Genomic DNA, 19,184 nt, shown 5'->3' on the forward strand with positions numbered 1-19,184 from the left:
TAGGGTTCCAACTAATCATTACCTGTTCAAACAAAAACATGAAGAACATAGGTTACGTGAGCGATTCGATGAAAGGGAAGGTAGGTTACGTGAGCGAGGAGATGAAAGGGATGGCTGACGGCGGAGTGACAGAGGAGCACATGCAGACATTAAGATGAGAAGCCACGCTGGAGGAGATGCCACCGTGGAGGAGAGGCTCCACTTGGGGCTGGAACCGGCATGAAACGCGGAGAGGTCTCCAGCTCAGAGATGAAACCACGGCTATTTATTATTTGATAGATATCCCCTAAATTGGTAAAAATACACTTAGTTGGTCCCTTGCCTAATATCCGACCAATTGACTTGCCGCAGGTTGTGGATTTCCTTTAAAAAATGTATGTTTTTTGGGATGTTTATGTCATTCGTTGGCTCTATGAAAACATATACATTTACATAAAAATATTCTTTGTGGACCGACTGATAGGGCCTCCCAACGCCCTCTCAGACCTATATAAGGGGATTACAAACTAAGCTAATGAAGACTAATCTAAACATGTAGATGACTAACTCTTTTGCCTTCAAAGTAAATCAAAACTCCCATACTAAGCTTTGGCATATGGAATAGAGTTTAGGGTTTAGGGTCTAGGGGGTTGAGGTTCTAGGTTTCAAGATCTAGAATTAAACATATAAATCAAAATTAAACATACCTGAGTTTTCTACATCAGTAATATAATGCTTAGGGACAAGAACATGTTCTTTTACGTTGATCAACAATTTTATTTCCTACATCAATAGGTTTTTCTTACAAGTTGTAATTGACAAAGAGAAGTAACCATATTTCTGGCAGCAAAACTAACATAAGACAAAAGAAATTGAAAGAAAAAAGAAAATATTAACCATTAAAAGGATAACCTAAAGAAATAATTAATACACTATTTCCTTGAACATATATTTGTTAGTGAAAATTTTCAATCACAAAATAAAAGATAAAAGAATACAGTTACCTGTGAAGCTTAGGCAGCTCCTACCATTATGAACTATATTAATTATTCTTAAGCTTGCAAGATTAAACACAAGGACAATATTTCCTGACTCCCTATAAAATAATGTTGTTTATTAACGAGAAGTGTGCTCTAAATTCAACAACCAAACTAACAAATTTTATATTTGTAAATGTAGTTTGGATTTGTGATTTGAGTGGAGGTAGAATAGAGTCCAAGGAATTTAATTGGTTTTCATTGTTTGGTTTGAGAAAATGAGATAGAGTGGAATGGTTAGTAATAGAATAAAAGAGAAGATTTCATCCTACTACATTAAAATTTCAATTTTTTTTTCAATTTGGGGTTAGTGATGGAACCATATTTTATAAAGAAAAGGATAATGGAATGTTGGAGATTATTTTAATTAATATTAAGTTTCTATTGATTGTGGGTTATTTTGTTGCTAAAATTAGTTGAATGAATAGCTTCAATTCTTGAACCATCATGCGTTATTAAACTTGCACTCAATAGTCACTAGTGACTTCTAGGATATAATAGTCCAATTGATGAAAATTAGGTCTTTGATGAAATTAAGTTACTATACATTTATCTTATAATCAAATCCCACTTCTACCCTCAATCTCTTCACATATGCATACCCTAAATCCTAAACCCATTCCATTTCATCTCTTTAAACTCACTACACTCTCATATTACCTACAATCAAGGCATAGTGGAATCTCCATAGATCCTTCGAGCTATTGCAAAAATTGAATTTATAACTCGAGAAACATTATAAATTTTATAAACTTATAGGAAAAGACAGACTTGGGAAACCTCAAAGTAAAATTTTGCAGAAACTTCATTGATACAAGTGCGGGAAAAAGGTGTTAAATTCTGTTGACAAATCATGATAAACCTGAAAACATTCTCGAAGTTCATTCGATTGGTGTAAGTCTTCAAGGTCTTGACACCAACCTTAGCTTCTTCGAGGAAGAAGACATAAATTTGGTCAGAAGAATTATCCTCCTTGTATTTCTTGATGATAAGGTCTTCATTCTTCATGTTCTTGCCATATTTTCTTCTAAATTCTTCTCTACACATCTTAATCTCTAAGTCCTCAACAAGGTAATCCCTATCGCTCAACATCTGCATCATCGTCTTCCTAATTCTATATAGCCTATTGATTTCCTCCTCCAACAGAACTATCCTTCTTCTTCTTTCTCTATTCACCAAAAATCAAACAAACAAAAAATATAGGGCATTTTGTAATGTGAACACATAATAAATTGATTCAAAAGACATGCACATTTACGAGATAAGAAAAAATTCGCACTTCAAAAATTAGGATTCGGAGAACAAAACTCACGATAAAGAATAAAAGATTGAAAAGGTTGGAAGAGAGGTGATACTCATAGAGATGTTCTTCACATGGAGTAGCAGCTACCTGTCTTCTATATTTAAAGAAAAGGGTTTATAAAATAGTGTACATGAGCTAGGGCAAACCGCGCGCGTGTGTGTGTGTGTGTGTGTGAAGGAAAAAGATACAAAGGCAAGAAGCCTTAATTAGCCAAGTTAGGCTCTTATGTCTCCATGGATATGGAGTTTCTGCCATCATTGGCCTGGTCTGGAGATTCATTTAGAGGTTGATCAGTCTGTACATCTTTTTTGTTATGTCGATATTCCGACATACAATTAAGGTTTATTTTATCTCTTTCTGAATTAGTAAGAACTAACACACCAGTATTAGTCCCCATATTTAACCCGTTATGGAGATTTTTTTCCTTTAGCCACAATATCAACATATCCCCCTTCTCTCTGAGTCATTTCTTGGTCTTTAATTAGTTGACTTAAATTTCTCTAATAATCTTGATGGTCTCCTTGTTTTCTTACTGTGTGTTGTTGTGAGCTTTCGATATTGGTTTTTTTCCCTTGATTTGTGTGATTGGGCTGAGTTGGTTGCTGAATTGTTCTATGTTGACCATTAGCATCCTTTTTTGGTAGGTTTCTAGATTTGGTGGTCTGATGATGTTGTGGTTGTCCTGAATTTTTAGGTTTTTGGATCGTTGTCTTATGATTTTGAGATACTCCAGGGTTGGCTCCCTGATCCTTGGTGATCTCCTTTGTTTGACGAATTTTATTTTTTCGAAGAAAAAATTATTAGCGTTTTAAATTTTCATGGATAGAAATGATAGTTTATTCTCAAAATAAATTAAAATTATGATTCCTAAGAATTTATAAAATTAGAAAAAGAAAAAATACATGACAAAAAATAGTATTGACATCTTTTCCTTTTCTTATTTTTATCTCTTTGATATGAAGTATTGAATATAGTCTAGGAGCACAAACACCTGTTACATCAACCATTCTTAAACTGGTCTAGTAACTTAAATCATTTAGAGGATATATAATTTACTAGGAAACTTCATAATAATTCAAAGAAGAGAGCACGTGTATGGGCTATAGTGTGGTTATGTTTGAAGTATCAACATTTGTTTTGACTACTTTGCGACATGCGAAGAAGTTATTTTTCTATTTTACTTAATGATTATATCTATTTGTTTGACTTATTCTCCGAATTATAAGTGACAGTTACCAAATAACACGAGATGGAACATGTTGTAATAGTTAAATTATAGGTATAACGGCCGAATTATGCACAACGTGAGCGATAGTTGTTTATGAGTCATACAAATCCTAACATTCTTTTGACCTAACCACCAAATTATAGTAACAAGATCAAATTAAAATGAAAAACATAATGAGTTGAAAGAAAATATTTTAATAGAAAAAGTTAATAGTGGATCCTATACTGATGCCATTTTATGCGGAATCCGAGTCACCATGTTTTTCAATATTCAGAATAACCCACCGATAATGAGAGTACACAACCAAAAGAATTCGTGCAGTTAAAGACGGGTTTCGCGAAACATTCGAAACCAACCACCACAATAATGAATGTCTTAGTTTGACTACGAAGGTTCAACAATAACTTTTAACTGATAGCAAAAAGGAGTTCAACTAGAAGAAAAAGACGATTCTTTATCTTTGTCCATGCTTCTCAAGCTCATATAAATATCTATCAGTAGAGGGCATATGGTACCATATATATAGTCAGGACGTTGAAGGAAATTCTTATAGAACAAATCGGTAGGTAACATATCTGTCTGCAGTCTCACTTGGCCGAATTATCTTAAAAACTTATCCACACTTCAATCAATAATATCTTGCAATAGGATCAGTAACTTGAATCCTAGAAAGTTGAGGAAAACCCCATCATAAATACTAGGGTTAAAGCAACATGTTAATATGTTGCAATATTTGTAGTACAGTTCTAGAATTAAACATATATGTCAAAATTAAACATACTTGAGTTTCTTTCACAGTATATCTCTCAATCAAAGTTTTCTTCTCTGCATCAGTAAGTACTTGAAGCTCAGGGATAAGAACATGTTCTTTTATGTTGATCAACAATTCTGCTTCCTGCATCAACAGGTTTCTTACCAGTTATAATTGACAAAGAGATGCAACTATATTTCTAGCAACAAAACTAACATAATACAAAAGGAAATGAAAAAAAAAAAAAGAAAATCTTAGCCATTGAAAGGATAACCTAAAGAAATAATTAATACATTATCTCTTGGTGAAAATTTTCATTCACAAAAAAAAATTGTAAAAGAATATTGGTAAATGCGAAGCTTAAGTAGCTCCCACCATTATGAACTGCATTAATTATCTGTAAGCTTGCAAGACTAACACAAGGAAAATAGTTTCTGGCTCCATATAAAATCATAGTATTTATTAATGGGTATTATGTTCTAAATTCAACACCTAAACTAACAAATTTTATTTTTGTAAATGTAGTTTGGATTAGTGATTTGAGGGGAAGTGGAATGAGTCCAAGGACTTTAATTGGTTTTCATTGTTTGGTTTGACAAAATGAGATAGAATGGAATTATTAGTAATAGAATAACATAAAAGATTCTATCCTATTCCATCCAACATTCAACTTTATTTTCTCAATTTGGAGTTGGTATTGGAACCATGTTTTATAAAGAAAAAGAGAATGAAATGTTGAAAATTATTTTAATTAATATATATTGGGTTTATGTTGATTGTGAGTTATTTTGTTGCTAAAATTGGTTGAACGGATAGCTTGAATTCTTGAACCATCATGTGTTACTAAACTTAGTCTCAATAGTCAATAGTGAATACTAGGGTATAATAGTCCAACTGAGAAAAACTAAGTCTTTGATAAAACTAAATTACTATGCATTTATCTTATAATTAAATCCCACTTCCACCTCAATCTCTTCACATATGCATACCCTAAATCCTAAACTCATTCCATTCCATTTCTTTAAGCTCATTACACTTTCCTATTACCTACAATCAAGGCATAGCAGAATCTCCATAGATGCTTCGAGTTATTGTAGAAATTGAATATATGACTTGAGGTACATTATAAACTTTATAAACTTATAGGAAGAGACATATATGGAAAACCTCTAAGTAAAAATTTGCAGAATCTTCACTGATACAAGTGCTGGCAAAAGGTGTTAAATTCTGTTGAAAAACCAAGATAGCCCTAAAAACATTCTCGGAGTTCATCTGATTGGTGTAGGTCTTCAAGGTCTTGACACCAACCTTAGCTTCTTTGATGAAGAAGACATAGATCTGGTCAGAAGAATTATCCTTTTTGGATTTGTTGATGACAAGGTCTTACCTCTTCATGTTCTCGCCATATTTTCTTCTAAAATTATCTCTGCTCATCTTGATCTCGAAGTCCCCAAAATGGTAATCTCTGTCCCTCAGCATCTACGTCATCACCTTCTTAATCTTATAAAGTTTGTTGATTTCCTCCTCCAACAGAACTATCCTTCTTCTTCTTTCTCTACTCACTAGGAACCAAACAAACAACAAAATATAGGGCATATTGTAATGTGAACAAATAACAAATTGATTCAAAAGAGATGCCAGTTTACGAGATAAGAAAAAAATCGCACTTCAAAAATTAAGATTCAGAGAACAAAACTCATGATAAAGAGTAAAAGGGTTGAAAGGGTTGGAAGAAAAGCGATACTTATAGAGATGTTCTTCACATGAAGTAGCAGCTGCGTATGTTCTGTGTTTGAAGGAAAGGGTTTATAAAAGCGTGTACATGGTCCAGGCCGGACCAGGTATAAATACATTCGAACCCAATCCAAATATTTTATTATATCCATTTGATTGAGTTAAACCTCAAAGTTGTCCTCAGATTCATGAAGTGCATCAATTTTGTCCCCGATTTTCCAATTGCACTATATATATCTCCCAGATTGGTAAAAATACACTTAATTGGTTCTTTGCCTAATTTTTGGCCAATTGACTTGCCGTCAATTACGGATTGCCTTTCAAAAAAGTACTTTTTTGGGACTTTCAAGTCCTTCGTTGGTGCCGGGACAACAGATACATTTACATAAAAAATATCCTTGTGTACCGACGGTATGGCCTCCGAGCGTCCCCTCAAACCTATATAAGGGAATTTTGAATTAATCTAACAAAATCTATACATGCCAAGGCTTCTACCTTCAAAGTAAACCAGAAGTCCCACTCCAAGCTTTAGCATATGAAATAGAGTTTAGAGTTTATGGTTTAGGGTCTAGGATCTAGAGTCTAGGATTTAGGGTTGAGGATTGAGGGTCTATAATTAAAAGTATAAGTCAAAAATAAACTTTGCTGATTTTCTTTCACAGTATATCTCTCAATCAAAGTTTTCTTCTCTGCATCATTAAGTACTTGCTACTCAGGGACAAGAACATATTCTTTTATATTGATCAACAATTCTGCTTCCTATATCAACAGATTTTTTACAAGTTGTAATTGACAAAGAGAAGCAACCATATTTCTAGCAGCAAAACTAACATAATACAAAAGGAAATGAAGAAAAAAAAAATCTTAACCATTGAAAGAATAACCTAAAGAAATAATTAATACACTACTTTCTTTTCAAATACATCTCTTGGTGACAATTTTTAATTACAAAATAAAATGTAAAAGAATATGGGTAAATGTGAAGCTTAGGCAGCTCCCACCATTAAGAATTGTATTAATTATCTCTAAGCTTGCAAGACTAAACACAAAGATAGTAGTCTCTAACTCCCTATAAAATCATGTTTATTAATGAGTAGTATATTCTAAATTTAACAACCAAACTAACAAATTTTATATTTGTAAATGTAGCTTGGATTTGTGATTTGAGTGGAGGTGGAATAGAGTGTAACGGATTTAATTGGTTTCATTGTTTGGTTTGACAAAATGAGATAAAGTGGAATGGTTAATAATATAATAATAAAGAAGATTCCATCTTACTCCATCAAACTATTAATTTTGTTTTCTCAATTTGGGGTTAGTAATGGAACCATATTTTATAAAGAAAAGGAGAATGGAATGTTGGAAATTATTTTAATTAATATTAAATTTTTGTTGATTGTGGGTTATTTTGTTGCTAAAATTGGTTGAACGAATAGCTTCAATTCTGGAACCTTCATGCGTTATTAAACATAGGCTCAATAGTCAATAGTGAATACTAGGGTATAATAGTCCAACTAATGAAAACTAGGTCTTTGATGAAACTAAGTTACTATACATTTATCTTATAATCAAATCTCACTTCCACCCTCAATCTCTTCACATTTGCATACCCTAAACTCATTCCATTCCATTTATTTAACTCACTACACTCTTCTATTACCTACAATCAAGGCATAGTAAAATCCCCATAGAGGCTTCGAGCTATTGCAAAAATTTAATATATGACTCGAGGTACATTATAAACTTTATAAACTTATAGAAAGAGAGAGGCTTGGAAAACCTCCAAGTGAAATTTTGCAAAAACTTAATACAAGTACAGGCAAAATATGTTAAATTCTATTGACAAAACAAGATAGCCCTGAAAAAAATTATTGGAGTTCATTTGATTGGTGTAGGTCTTCAAGGTCTTGACACCAACCTTAGCTTCTTCTGGAAAGAAAACATAGATTTGGTCAGAAGAATTATCCTTCTTGGATTTGTTGATGACAAGGTCTTCCCTCTTCATGTTCTCGCCATATTTTCTTCTAAAATCTTCTCTACTCATCTTGATTTTGAAGTCTCCAACAAGATAATTTCTGTCCCTCAACATCTTCATCACCGTCTTCTTAATTTTATAAGTTTGTTGATTCCCTCCTCCAATAGAACCATCCTTCTTCTTCTTTCTCTATTAACCAGGAACCAAACAATCAACAAAATATAGGCCATATTATAATGTGGACAAATAATAGATTGATTCGAAAGACATGCAAATTTACGAGATAAGAAAAAATTGCACTTCAAAAATTAGGATTCGGTGAAAAAAACTCATGATAAAGAGTAAAGGGTTGAAAGGGTTGGAAGAGAAGCGATACTCATAGAGATGTTCTTCACATGAAGTAGCAGCTTCCTATCTTCTGTGTTTGAAGGAAATGGTTTATAAAAGTGTGTACACGGGCCAGGCCGGACCAGGTATAAATATATTCGAACCCAATCCAATATTTTATCATATCCATTTTATTGAGTTAAACCTCAAAGTTGTCCTTAGATTCACGAAGTGCACTAATTCCGTCCCTGATTTTTCAATTGCACTATTTATATCCCTCATATTGGTAAAAATACACTTAGATGGTCCCTTGCCTAATTTCCAGCCAATTGACTTACCGCCAGTTGCGGACTACCTTTGAAAAAAGTACCTTTTTGGGACTTTCATGTCCTTCATTGGCTCCGTGACAACAGATGCATTCACATAAAAAATATTATTTATGGACAGACCAGTAGGGCCTCCCGACACACCCTCAGATCTATATAAGGGAATTTTGAATTAAGCTAACAAAATCTAAACATGCGGAGGGCTAGCTTTTCTGACTTCAAAGTAAACCAGAAGCCCCACTCCAAGCTTTGGCATATGAAATAGAGTTTAGGGTTTATGGTTTAGGGTCTAGGGTCTAGGGTCTAAGATTTAGGGTCGAGGGTCTAAGGTCAAGGGTCTATGGTCTAAGTTTAAGGGTTTAGGGTCTAAGGTGTAGGATTGAGGGTCTAAAATTAAACGTATAAGTCAAAATTAAACATTTCTGAGTTTCTTTCACCGTATATCTCTCAATCAAAGTTTTCTTCTCTGCATCAGTAAGTACTTGATGCTTAGGGACAAGAACATATTCTTTTATGTTGATCAGAATTTTTGCTTCCTGCATCAACAGCTTTCTTACAAGTTGTAATTCACAAAGAGAAGCAACTATATTTCTAGCAGTAAAATTAACATAATACAAAAGGAAATAAAAAAAAGCTTAACTATTGAAAGGATAACCTAAAGAAATAATTAATACACTACTTTCTTTTCAAATACATCTTTTGGTAAAAATTTTCAATCACAAAATAAAAGGTAAAAGAATATGGGTAAATGTGATGCTTAGGCAGCTCCCACCATTATGAACTGTATTAATTATCTCTAAGCTTGCAAGACTAAATACAAAGACGATAATTTCTAACTCCCTATAAAATCATGTTGTTTATTAATGAGTAGTATATTCTAAATTCAACAACCAAACTAACAAATTTTATATTTGTAAAAGTAGCTGGATTTGTGATTTGAGTGGAGGTAAAATAGAGTCCAAAGGATTTAATTGGTTTTCATTGTTTGGTTTGACAAAATGAGATAGTGTGGAATGGTTGATAATAGAATAACAGAGAAGATTCCATCTTACTCCATCAAACTTTCAATTATGTTTTCTCAATTTGGAGTTAGTAATGGAACCATATTTTATAAACAAAAGGAGAATGGAATGTTGGAAATTATTTTAATTAATATTAAGTTTCTATTGATTGTGGGTTATTTTGTTGCTAAAATTGTTTGAACGGATAACTTTAGTTATTGAACCATCATGCGTTATTAAACTTAGGCTCAATAGTCAATATTGAATACTAGGGTATAATAGTCCAACTAATGAAAACTAGGTCTTTGATGAAACTAAGTTACTATACATTTATCTCATAATCAAATCTCACTTCCACCCTCAATCTCTTTACATGTGCATACGCTAAACTCATTCCATTCCATTTCTTTAAGCTTACTACACTCTCCTATCACCTACAATCAAGGCATAGTGGAATCCCCATAGATGCTTCAAGCTATTGCAGAAATTAAATATATGACTTGAGGTACATTATAAATTTTATAAACTTTTAGGAAGTGACAGACTTGGAAAACTTCCAAGTGAAATTTCGCAGAAACTTCACTGATACAAGTGCGGGAAAAACATGTTAAATTTTATTGACAAACCAAGATAGTCCTGAAAGCATTCTCGGAGTTCATTCGATTGGCGTAGGTTTTCACAGTCTTGACACCAACCTTAGCTTCTTCGGGGAAGAAAACATAGATATGGTCAGAATAGGATTTGTTGATGACAAGATCTTCCCTCCATGTTCTGGCCATATTTTCTTCTAAGATCTTCTCTGCTCATCTTGATATCAAAATCCCCAACAAGGTAATCCCTATCCCTCAACATCTGCATCATCATCTTCCTAATTCTATAGAGCCTGTTGATTTCCTCCTCCAACAAAACCGTTCTTTTTCTTCTTTCTCTATTCACCAAAAACCAAACAAACAATAAAATATAGGGCATATTGTAATGTTCACAAAAAACAGATTGATTCAAAAGACATGCACGTTTATGAGATAAGAAAAAAGTCGCACTTCAAAAATTAGGATTTGGAGAACAAAACTTACGAAAAAGAATAATGGGTTGAAGGGATTGGAAGAGAGGTGATAGTCGTAGATATATTCTTTACACAGAGTAGCAACTGCCTGTCTTCTGTGTTTGAAGGAAAGGGTTTATAAAAACGCGTACACGGGCCAGGCCGAACTAGATATAAATATATTCGAACTCAACCCGAATATTTTATCATATCCATTTTATTGAGTTAAACCTTAAAGTGGTCCTCAGATTCATGAAGTACACCAATTTTGTCTCTAATTTTCCAATTGCACTATTTATATCCCCCAAATTGGTAAAAATACACTTAGTCAGTCCCTTGCCTAATTTCCGTCCAATTGGCTTACCCCGGTTGTGGATTGCCTTTCAAAAAAGTATGTTTTTTAGGATGTTCATGTCATTTGTTGGCTCCATGAAAACAAATACATTTACATAAAAAAATTCTTTGTGGACCGACTGATAGGGCCTCTGAGCGCCCTCTCAAACCTATATAAGGGGATTACAAACTAAGCTAACGAAGGCTAATCTAAACATGCAGATGACTAACTCTTTTGCCTTCAAAGTAAGCTGAAACTCCCACACTAAGCTTTGGCATATGGAATAGAGTTTAGGATCTAGGATCTAGGGGGTTGAAGGTCTAGGGTTGAGGATCTGGAATTAAACATATAAGTCAAAATTAAACATACTTGAGTTTCTTTCACAGTGTATCTCTCAATCAAAGTTTTCTTTTCTACATCAGTAACTTAATATTCAGGGAGAAGAACATGTTCTTTTACGTTGATCAGCAATTCTACTTCCTGCATCAACAGGTTTTTCTTACAAGTTGTAATTGACAAAGAGAAGTAACCATATTTCTAGCAGCAAAACTAACATAATACAAAAGGAAATGAAAAAAAAATTAACCATTATTAAAGAAATAATTAATACATTATTTCCTTTGCACATATATCTCTTGGTGAAAATTTTCAATCATAAAATAAAAGGTAAAAGAATACAGTTATCTGTGAAGTTTAGGCAGCTCCCACCATTATGAACTATATTAATTATCTCTAAGCTTGCAAGACTAAACACAAAGACAATAGTCTCTAACTCCTTATAAAATCATGTTTATTAATGAGTAGTATATACTAAATTCAACAACCAAACTAACAAATTTTTTATTTGTAAATGTAGCTTAGATTTGTGATTTATGTGGAGGTGGAATAGAGCCTAAGAAATTTAATTGGTTTTCATTATTTGGTTTGAGAAAATGAGAGAGTAGAATGGTTAGTAATAGAATAATACATAAGATTTCATCCTACTTCATTAAACTTTCAATTTTGTTTTCTCAATTTGGGGTTAGTGATGGAACCATATTTTATAAAGAAAAGGATAATGGAATGTTGGAGATTATTTTAATTAATATTAGATTTCTATTGATTGTGGGTTATTTTGTTACTAAAATTGGTTGAATGGATAGCTTCCATTCTTGAACCATCATGTTATTAAACTTGGACTCAATAGTCACTAGTGAATTCTAGGGTATAATAGTCCAGTTGATGAAAATTAGATCTTTAATGAAACTAAGTTACTATACATTTATCTTATAATCAAATTCCACTTCTACCTTCAATCTCTTCACATATGCATACCCTAAATCCTAAACCCATTTTATTTCATCTCTTTAATCTCACTACACTCTCATATTACCTACAATCAAGGCATAGTAGAATCTCCATAGATCCTTCGATCTATTGCAAAAATTGAAGTTATAACTCGAGAAACATTATAAACTTTATAAACTTATAGGAAAAGACAGACTTGAAAAACCTCCAAGTAAAATTTTGTGGAAACTTCACTGATACAAAGTGCGGCAAAATGTGTTAAATTCTGTTAACAAACTAAGATAGTCCTAAAAACAGTCTCGAAGTTCATTCGACTGGTGTAAGTCTTCAAGGTCTTGACACCAACCTTAGCTTCTTCGGGAAGAAGACATAGATCTAGTCAACAAAATTATCCTCCTTGGATTTCTTCATGACAAGGTCTTATTCTTCATGTTCTCGCCATATTTTCTTCTAAATTTTTCTCTGCACATCTTAATCTCTAAGTCTCCAACAAGGTAATCCATGTCCCTCAACATCTGCATCATCGTCTTCCTAATTCTATATAGCCTATTGATTTTCTCCTCCGATAGAACCATCCTTCTTCGTCTTTCTCTATTCACCAAAAACCAAACAAACAAAAAAATATAGGGCATATTGTAATGTGAATACATAATAGATTGATTTGAAAGACATGCACATTTACGAGATAAGAAAAAATTTGTGCTTCAAAAATTAGGATTTGGAGAATAAAACTCACGATAAAGAATAAAAGATTGAAAAGGTTGGAAGAGAGGTGATACTCATAGAGATGTTCTTCACATGGAGTAGCTGCTACCTGTCTTCTGTATTTAAAAAAAAGGGTTTATAAAATAGTGTACATGAACCAGGTCAGACCATGTGTAAATATATAAAGGAAAAAGATACAAAGGCAAGACATCTCAATTAGCCAAGTTAGGCTCTTATGTCTCCATAGATATGGAGTCTCTGCCATTATTGGCCTGGAGATTCATTTGGAGATTGTACATCTTTTTTTATCATGTTGATCTTCCGACATACAATTAAGGTTTATTTTATCTCTTTTTGAATTAGTAAGAACTAACACACCAGTATTAGTCTCCACATTTAACCTGTTATAGAGATTTTTTTCTTCAGCCACAATATCAACATATCCCCTTCTCTCTGAGTCTTTGCTTGGTCTTTAATTAGTTGACTTAAATTTCTCTTATAATCTTGATGGTCTCCTTGTTTTCTTACTGTGTGTTGTTGTGAGCTTTCGATATTAATTTTTTTCTCTTGATTTGTGTGATTGGGCTGAGTTGGTTGCTGAATTATTCTATGTTGACCGTTAGTTTCTTTTTTTAGTAGGTTTCTAGATTCGGTGATCTAATGATGTTGTGGTTGTCCTGAATTTTTAGGTTTTAGATCGTTGTCTTATAATTTTGAGATAGTCTAGGTTTGGCTCCCTGATCTTTAATGATCTCCTTACTTTCATTGTCGTCATTTCTTTTACTTTTATTATTATTTTCTGGTTTGGATACCTCTTGATTTTCTTCCATCAAAATTTTAAATCTTAATGACTAATTTTCTAATTCTTTCTATTTTTTGGCAGTCTGGTTATTGATACTTTTTTTCTTCTAATTTTTTTTTAACAATCATCCAGGTACCAAAAGGAGACTCTGCTTAATTTTCCTTGATTTTCTTTGATTTGGAATGACTTTTCTTAGTAGGCACTTGATTGGAACAAGCCATTTGAAAATCTTTGTTTTCTTCTGCTTCCATGGAGGGAGGTGGCGGGATTTAGACAGTCGTTATTTTGGTTATATTTTCCGATGCAACTACAATGCTTTTGGAGATATCTTGTCAGACTTTTTGTTGGAGGCTTTATAACACCTCGAGTTTTTGAAAAATTAAATAATAAGTTAATCATGATTTATTATTTTATTTAAAGAAAATTATTCTCTTAAAAATAATTAAATTAAATTTTATAATATTTTGAGTTTAAAATCTATTAGAATTTTTAAATTATTTTTATTATAACGAGATATTTCAAACAAATATATATATAAAAGAATTATAACTATTATTATTATTATTATTATTATTATTATTATTATTATTATTATACGAAACTATTAGGAAAACAAAAAGTAAGAAAAACCTAACGTAGCTTGTATTAATACATATATGTATATATATGTTAATATCATGACACATGTTTCATTCCTTATTAACTAATGACACCTATAATGTCTTAACCACCACAAAACTTCATTCATCACTATTATCTTCCTTTCTATTCATTACTCACTGAATGAACTTGGGAAAAAGAAGAAAGAAATGCCGAATGAGCTTCCATGGCCAATTTCTTGAGATCCGTAACTCCAACAAAAAAATTCAATCCGGTAAAAGTGTTCGTATCTTCCTCCTTTACACGTTAGCATATCTTTTGTTCGGTGGAAGCTGACAATGAGATAGCTCTCCTTTCTCTTGAATTCGGTCAATTGGAGTTCTAGAAGGCACAGATAATTTCTGACATTTTCTTTTTCAGCAATTCGGTCGAAAAGTTTCTCCGAAATTTTTGGTATTTTAGTTTCGTACGGATGTAGGATATGGTAATTTTATAGTAATTGAATGTGAATTTGATAAGTGAATGTTCGTTTGATTGATTATTGATTGAATTTGACTGAATTTATGTTGAATTTTTGTGATATATTGATATTTGTGATTAATTTGGGATTTGGTCGGTTTAAGTGTAGCCAAGAACCGAATTATTTTAATGAATTTGGGGCTGGAATGTCATTGGTAATCAAGTGGAATTGGTGAGATTTGATGATGACATTGAGTTTTAATAAGAAATGAGTTGATGACATGTTTTGAGATATGAAAATGGTTTGATTTTAGAAGCGGTTGGATTTTTAATTGGGTTGATTTTATAAATATTTTGATATTAGAAATGGTTTTGATTTATTGGAAACGATTTGAAAGAGTTTGAGAAAAGGTTTGGATGGACCCGAGAATGGTGGCAAAATCCAAGTTTTAGGGGAGATGCTGTCGAAATTTTGTTATAAAATTTAAGACTTTGTTTAAAATGTTATTTAGAAAAAGAGTAGATTTGAGAAGTTGTATTGTTTAATTTTTGATTTATTAAGAAAATAATTATGTTTTGAGTTTAATTCACTTAAGAAAAGTATATGTTTTGAGTTCGATTTATTTTAAAAAGAATTATTTTATAATTTTAAATTATTTAAGAAAAGTATTATATTTTATGGTTGATTTAAATATAAAAAGGGCTTATATTTTGAATTTGACTTAAGAATTTCTTTTGGAGGAGTTTTAGTGAACTTTAAAAGTAATTGAATTTTGATTAAATGATTTTGTTTTGCGGCTCTTGGAAAAAGTTAAAGAAATAGTTTTAAGGATGAAAATGGGATTGATTTTGGTTTTGAAATTGGTTCAGAACTTCTGATTTGTATGATTTGGTTTTGATTTGATTTAGAATCTTTCTTTGATTTATTCAATTTAAGAGAACAATGATTGTTAAGGATTTCTAATGAAACTAAGAAAATGAGAGTGGTTATCGCTCCTCTAGACTTTAGGGTATTTAAAAGAATGGAGGTAAGTAGCGCTCGAACTTTTAGTACGTTCATGAGGTGTTAAAAGTTAGGGTGTTACAGGCTTCAGGGCATCTTTTCACTCTATGACCATATTTTTCGTATTTAAAGCAAATAAGATGAAACCTTCATACTCCAATAAAAATCCTTCCAAAGACAGAAAATGATGGAACAAGCTTCTTTCTGAGATTGATCTCAACGCAAATTCGAACAAATTACCCTCGTGAATGAATAGAAGTGTGCTCATCCACCCTCAACATGGTCCCAAGCAACTTCTCCACCTTCTAAAGGAAGTATTTATTATAAAGCTCTGTCAGAAGATTAGGAATTCTAACCCATATTGCTACCTTTTGGGCCTCTATCTCCTGTGGGATAAAAAGAAGTCTCCATCTTTATATTAGTAGGCCCCGTTGCATATCAAAAAAAAAATAATGATCCGCAATCATCTATGGACCTTCGAACAACGCGTAAGAGTAATCTCCACTGTTATTGAAATGAACGAGGAAAAAATTTTCTTCCAAGTCCATAAGACGGATTACATCCTTCCTAGCCCAACTTTTGAGAATCTATCGTGCCATTATAGAAAGGTTGATTTTTTCCAGCGGTTTGACAATGAGAGAAAATTTTTATGGTCGACACCATTCATCATATTCCTCTGACAAAACTTCAATAGTGGGCTTGGCATTGAAGGGAGCTTGCGGATCAATTTCCTCATTTTCTGACTCAATATGATCCATAGTGTAGTCCTCTGCCATCATCTGCACAATCTCTTCAGGATTCAAGTTGTCACTAAAATTATTTGCCATCACTTTGTGTTTGTAGGGGGTCTTATGAGACTGATTTGTATCTGGAGTTAACACCAGGTTGGGGTTGGCATCTATGATCATCTCTGCCGAGTTAGGATTTATCTCCTCAATATGATTGGTAGGCACATATTCTTCTGTGACTTCTTCCATAAGGGTTTCCGCATTATTAGCATCGTCCATCTTAGGGTGTGTTTGGCAAACACGTTGGGGCAGAGAGAAGCACGTTTGAGCTTCTTGAAAGCTTCACTCTTATGTTTGGCCATTTTTATCTTTGTGAACGCAGAATTGATTCTGCCTCTAAACCCACGTTTAGGAGAAGCTCAAATTTGTAGCTTCTGCGTTTCACGTTTTACGTTCACGTTTAGGAGAAGCTCAAATATTTCTTTTTTACCAACCCTACCCTTCATTTTCTTCTATAAAAATGATACTAGTAACTATTATATTCACAGTCATTCTTTGTAGTTCTTCCTACTTCTTCATAAGTTTTTAGTTCCATTTTTTTTCATCAAAATCGTTCAGATTTATTTCAATCACTAACAAATTGAAATTTTTTTATTTTTATTTGATTTTATTCATATGAATTTTATTTACGTTTTATGGTATTTTTTTGTTCATATAATATATGTTGTTGGTTTTATGGAATTTTTATTATTTCTTATCTGTATAATTTTTTTCTATTCTTTGATGTACTCTATTTTTGTTTTGTATTAATTTTTTTTTATTCTGAATTTGTAAAATTTGTAATTGTAATTATTATATATTACTTTTATTATCAAAATTTTGAATAATATAAATTATGATCCTATAAAAAAATGACAAAATAAATAAAAAATTAATTATAAGTAACAATAGAGTCATAAATAATAAAAATTTATAGTCTAAAATAATATTAAATTAAAGAGTACTGACGATACTAAAAAAATTATAGAATATTTTCTTTTTTGTGTGACATTATAAAATTTATAGTACTCTCTTTTATATTTTTATTTTTTGTTATATTTATTTTATTTATATGATAAATATTTTTTATAGTATTCTGATTTTGCAGGTATATAAAATTGATGTTTATTTTAGTAATTTTTCATCTAAAAGTGATTTTGAGTAGTATAATCCAAACAACATTTATTTTACTATAATCAATTTTAATACAAAGATTACCAAACATAAATCACGTTAACCCAAACTAACTTATCATCAAAATCAATTTTACAAAATCAATTTTATGCAAACTCTGATTTACAAACTGTAATCCAAACACACACTTAATCTTCTTGGAGATTCTAACTTTGAGATCTTCTTCCTCAGGCGATCGTGATTCATGGTCGTTTGGAGAGTGTTTTGTGTGGTCATGATTTTTTTCTTTTTTCTTTTTTCTTCTTATAAATCACATTAAATATATAATTTATGTTTGCATATAATTTTGTGTTTTCATTTACTATTTAGAGCCCGTTTGGGAAGTAGTAGAAACTACTTTTTTCTTTTTTACTTTTGGATTATGAAAAGTCAGAATCTGCGTGTTTGACACCATTTTAGAAAAATTTTTTAACTTCTTGAAAAGTTAATTTACAACTTTTTGAAGAAGTAGAAATATACGACTTCTTTGTTTCTCGATAAGTCATTCTATCACTTCCTTAAAAAAATTAATTTCAAAACAAAAAAAATTTACTTTCCTTCTTGACTCTGAAAAATACTGACCCTTCACCACCATTTTCATGCAAGGTCTGCTAGAAGCACTGGCCTTCCACCATCATTCTCACGCAATGTTCCAAACCTCACCATTTTCACGTAATGATTCATGTGATGGAAGTATTGATCCTCCACCACCATTTTCATTTTCAGACAATATTGCATCTGAACAACCTACTGCATATATTCATTCTAAGTATTTTTTTTATCATTTTATCACTCTATTTTTTATTATTAAATTTGTATTTAACTGCGGTATGAAATTTCGGTTTTAATTTTATTTTTTTCACATGTGATTTTATAACTTGCTATTATTTTCATAGTTAATTATAGCAAGTTCTTGACCTCAATAAAGGAGAAGGGAGTTCTAATAGAAGTAAAAAAAATAAAAAACAGCAACAAAATATACATTGACACACATTTTATATTTATTTTTTATTTTTACCTACCATATCATACACAATATTAGTGATTAGGTTATGTAAAATCTAATATTTAATATTGGAAAGTATTTGTTATCATCGTTATTTTAATATTTATTCTCTTCAGAAAAAAATTTATTTTTTGAGTTATTTATTCAAACACTGCAACTTTAAAATAAGTACTTTTATAACTAAAAATCCAAACACAAAATAACTTATTTATAAGCTAAAATTAATAAAATCCTTATACTTTAAACTCTTTTTCCAAAAGAACTTATTTAAGTTATTTACCCAAATTGAGCCTTAATAGTTTTTATGCCTTTTATTTTTTTAGAATGGTTCTTTAATTTATTTTC

The 19,184-nt window shown here is 31.7% G+C and overlaps 4 pseudogenes; all 4 read right to left on the reverse strand.

Moving 5' to 3' along the window:
• Positions 1-4,094: 4,094 nt before the first annotated feature.
• On the reverse strand, positions 4,095-5,894 carry LOC112721048 (DNA-directed RNA polymerases II and IV subunit 5A-like; annotated as a pseudogene).
• Positions 5,895-6,193: 299 nt separating this feature from the next.
• On the reverse strand, positions 6,194-8,180 carry LOC112721049 (DNA-directed RNA polymerases II and IV subunit 5A-like; annotated as a pseudogene).
• A 353-nt stretch (positions 8,181-8,533) lies between these two features.
• LOC112721050 (DNA-directed RNA polymerases II and IV subunit 5A-like) lies at positions 8,534-10,630 on the reverse strand (annotated as a pseudogene).
• Positions 10,631-11,341: 711 nt separating this feature from the next.
• LOC112721051 (DNA-directed RNA polymerases II and IV subunit 5A-like) lies at positions 11,342-12,899 on the reverse strand (annotated as a pseudogene).
• Positions 12,900-19,184: the final 6,285 nt, after the last annotated feature.

The sequence above is a fragment of the Arachis hypogaea genome, chromosome 11, assembly GCF_003086295.3.
Source record: "Arachis hypogaea cultivar Tifrunner chromosome 11, arahy.Tifrunner.gnm2.J5K5, whole genome shotgun sequence".
NCBI classification, from domain to species: domain Eukaryota; kingdom Viridiplantae; phylum Streptophyta; class Magnoliopsida; order Fabales; family Fabaceae; genus Arachis; species Arachis hypogaea.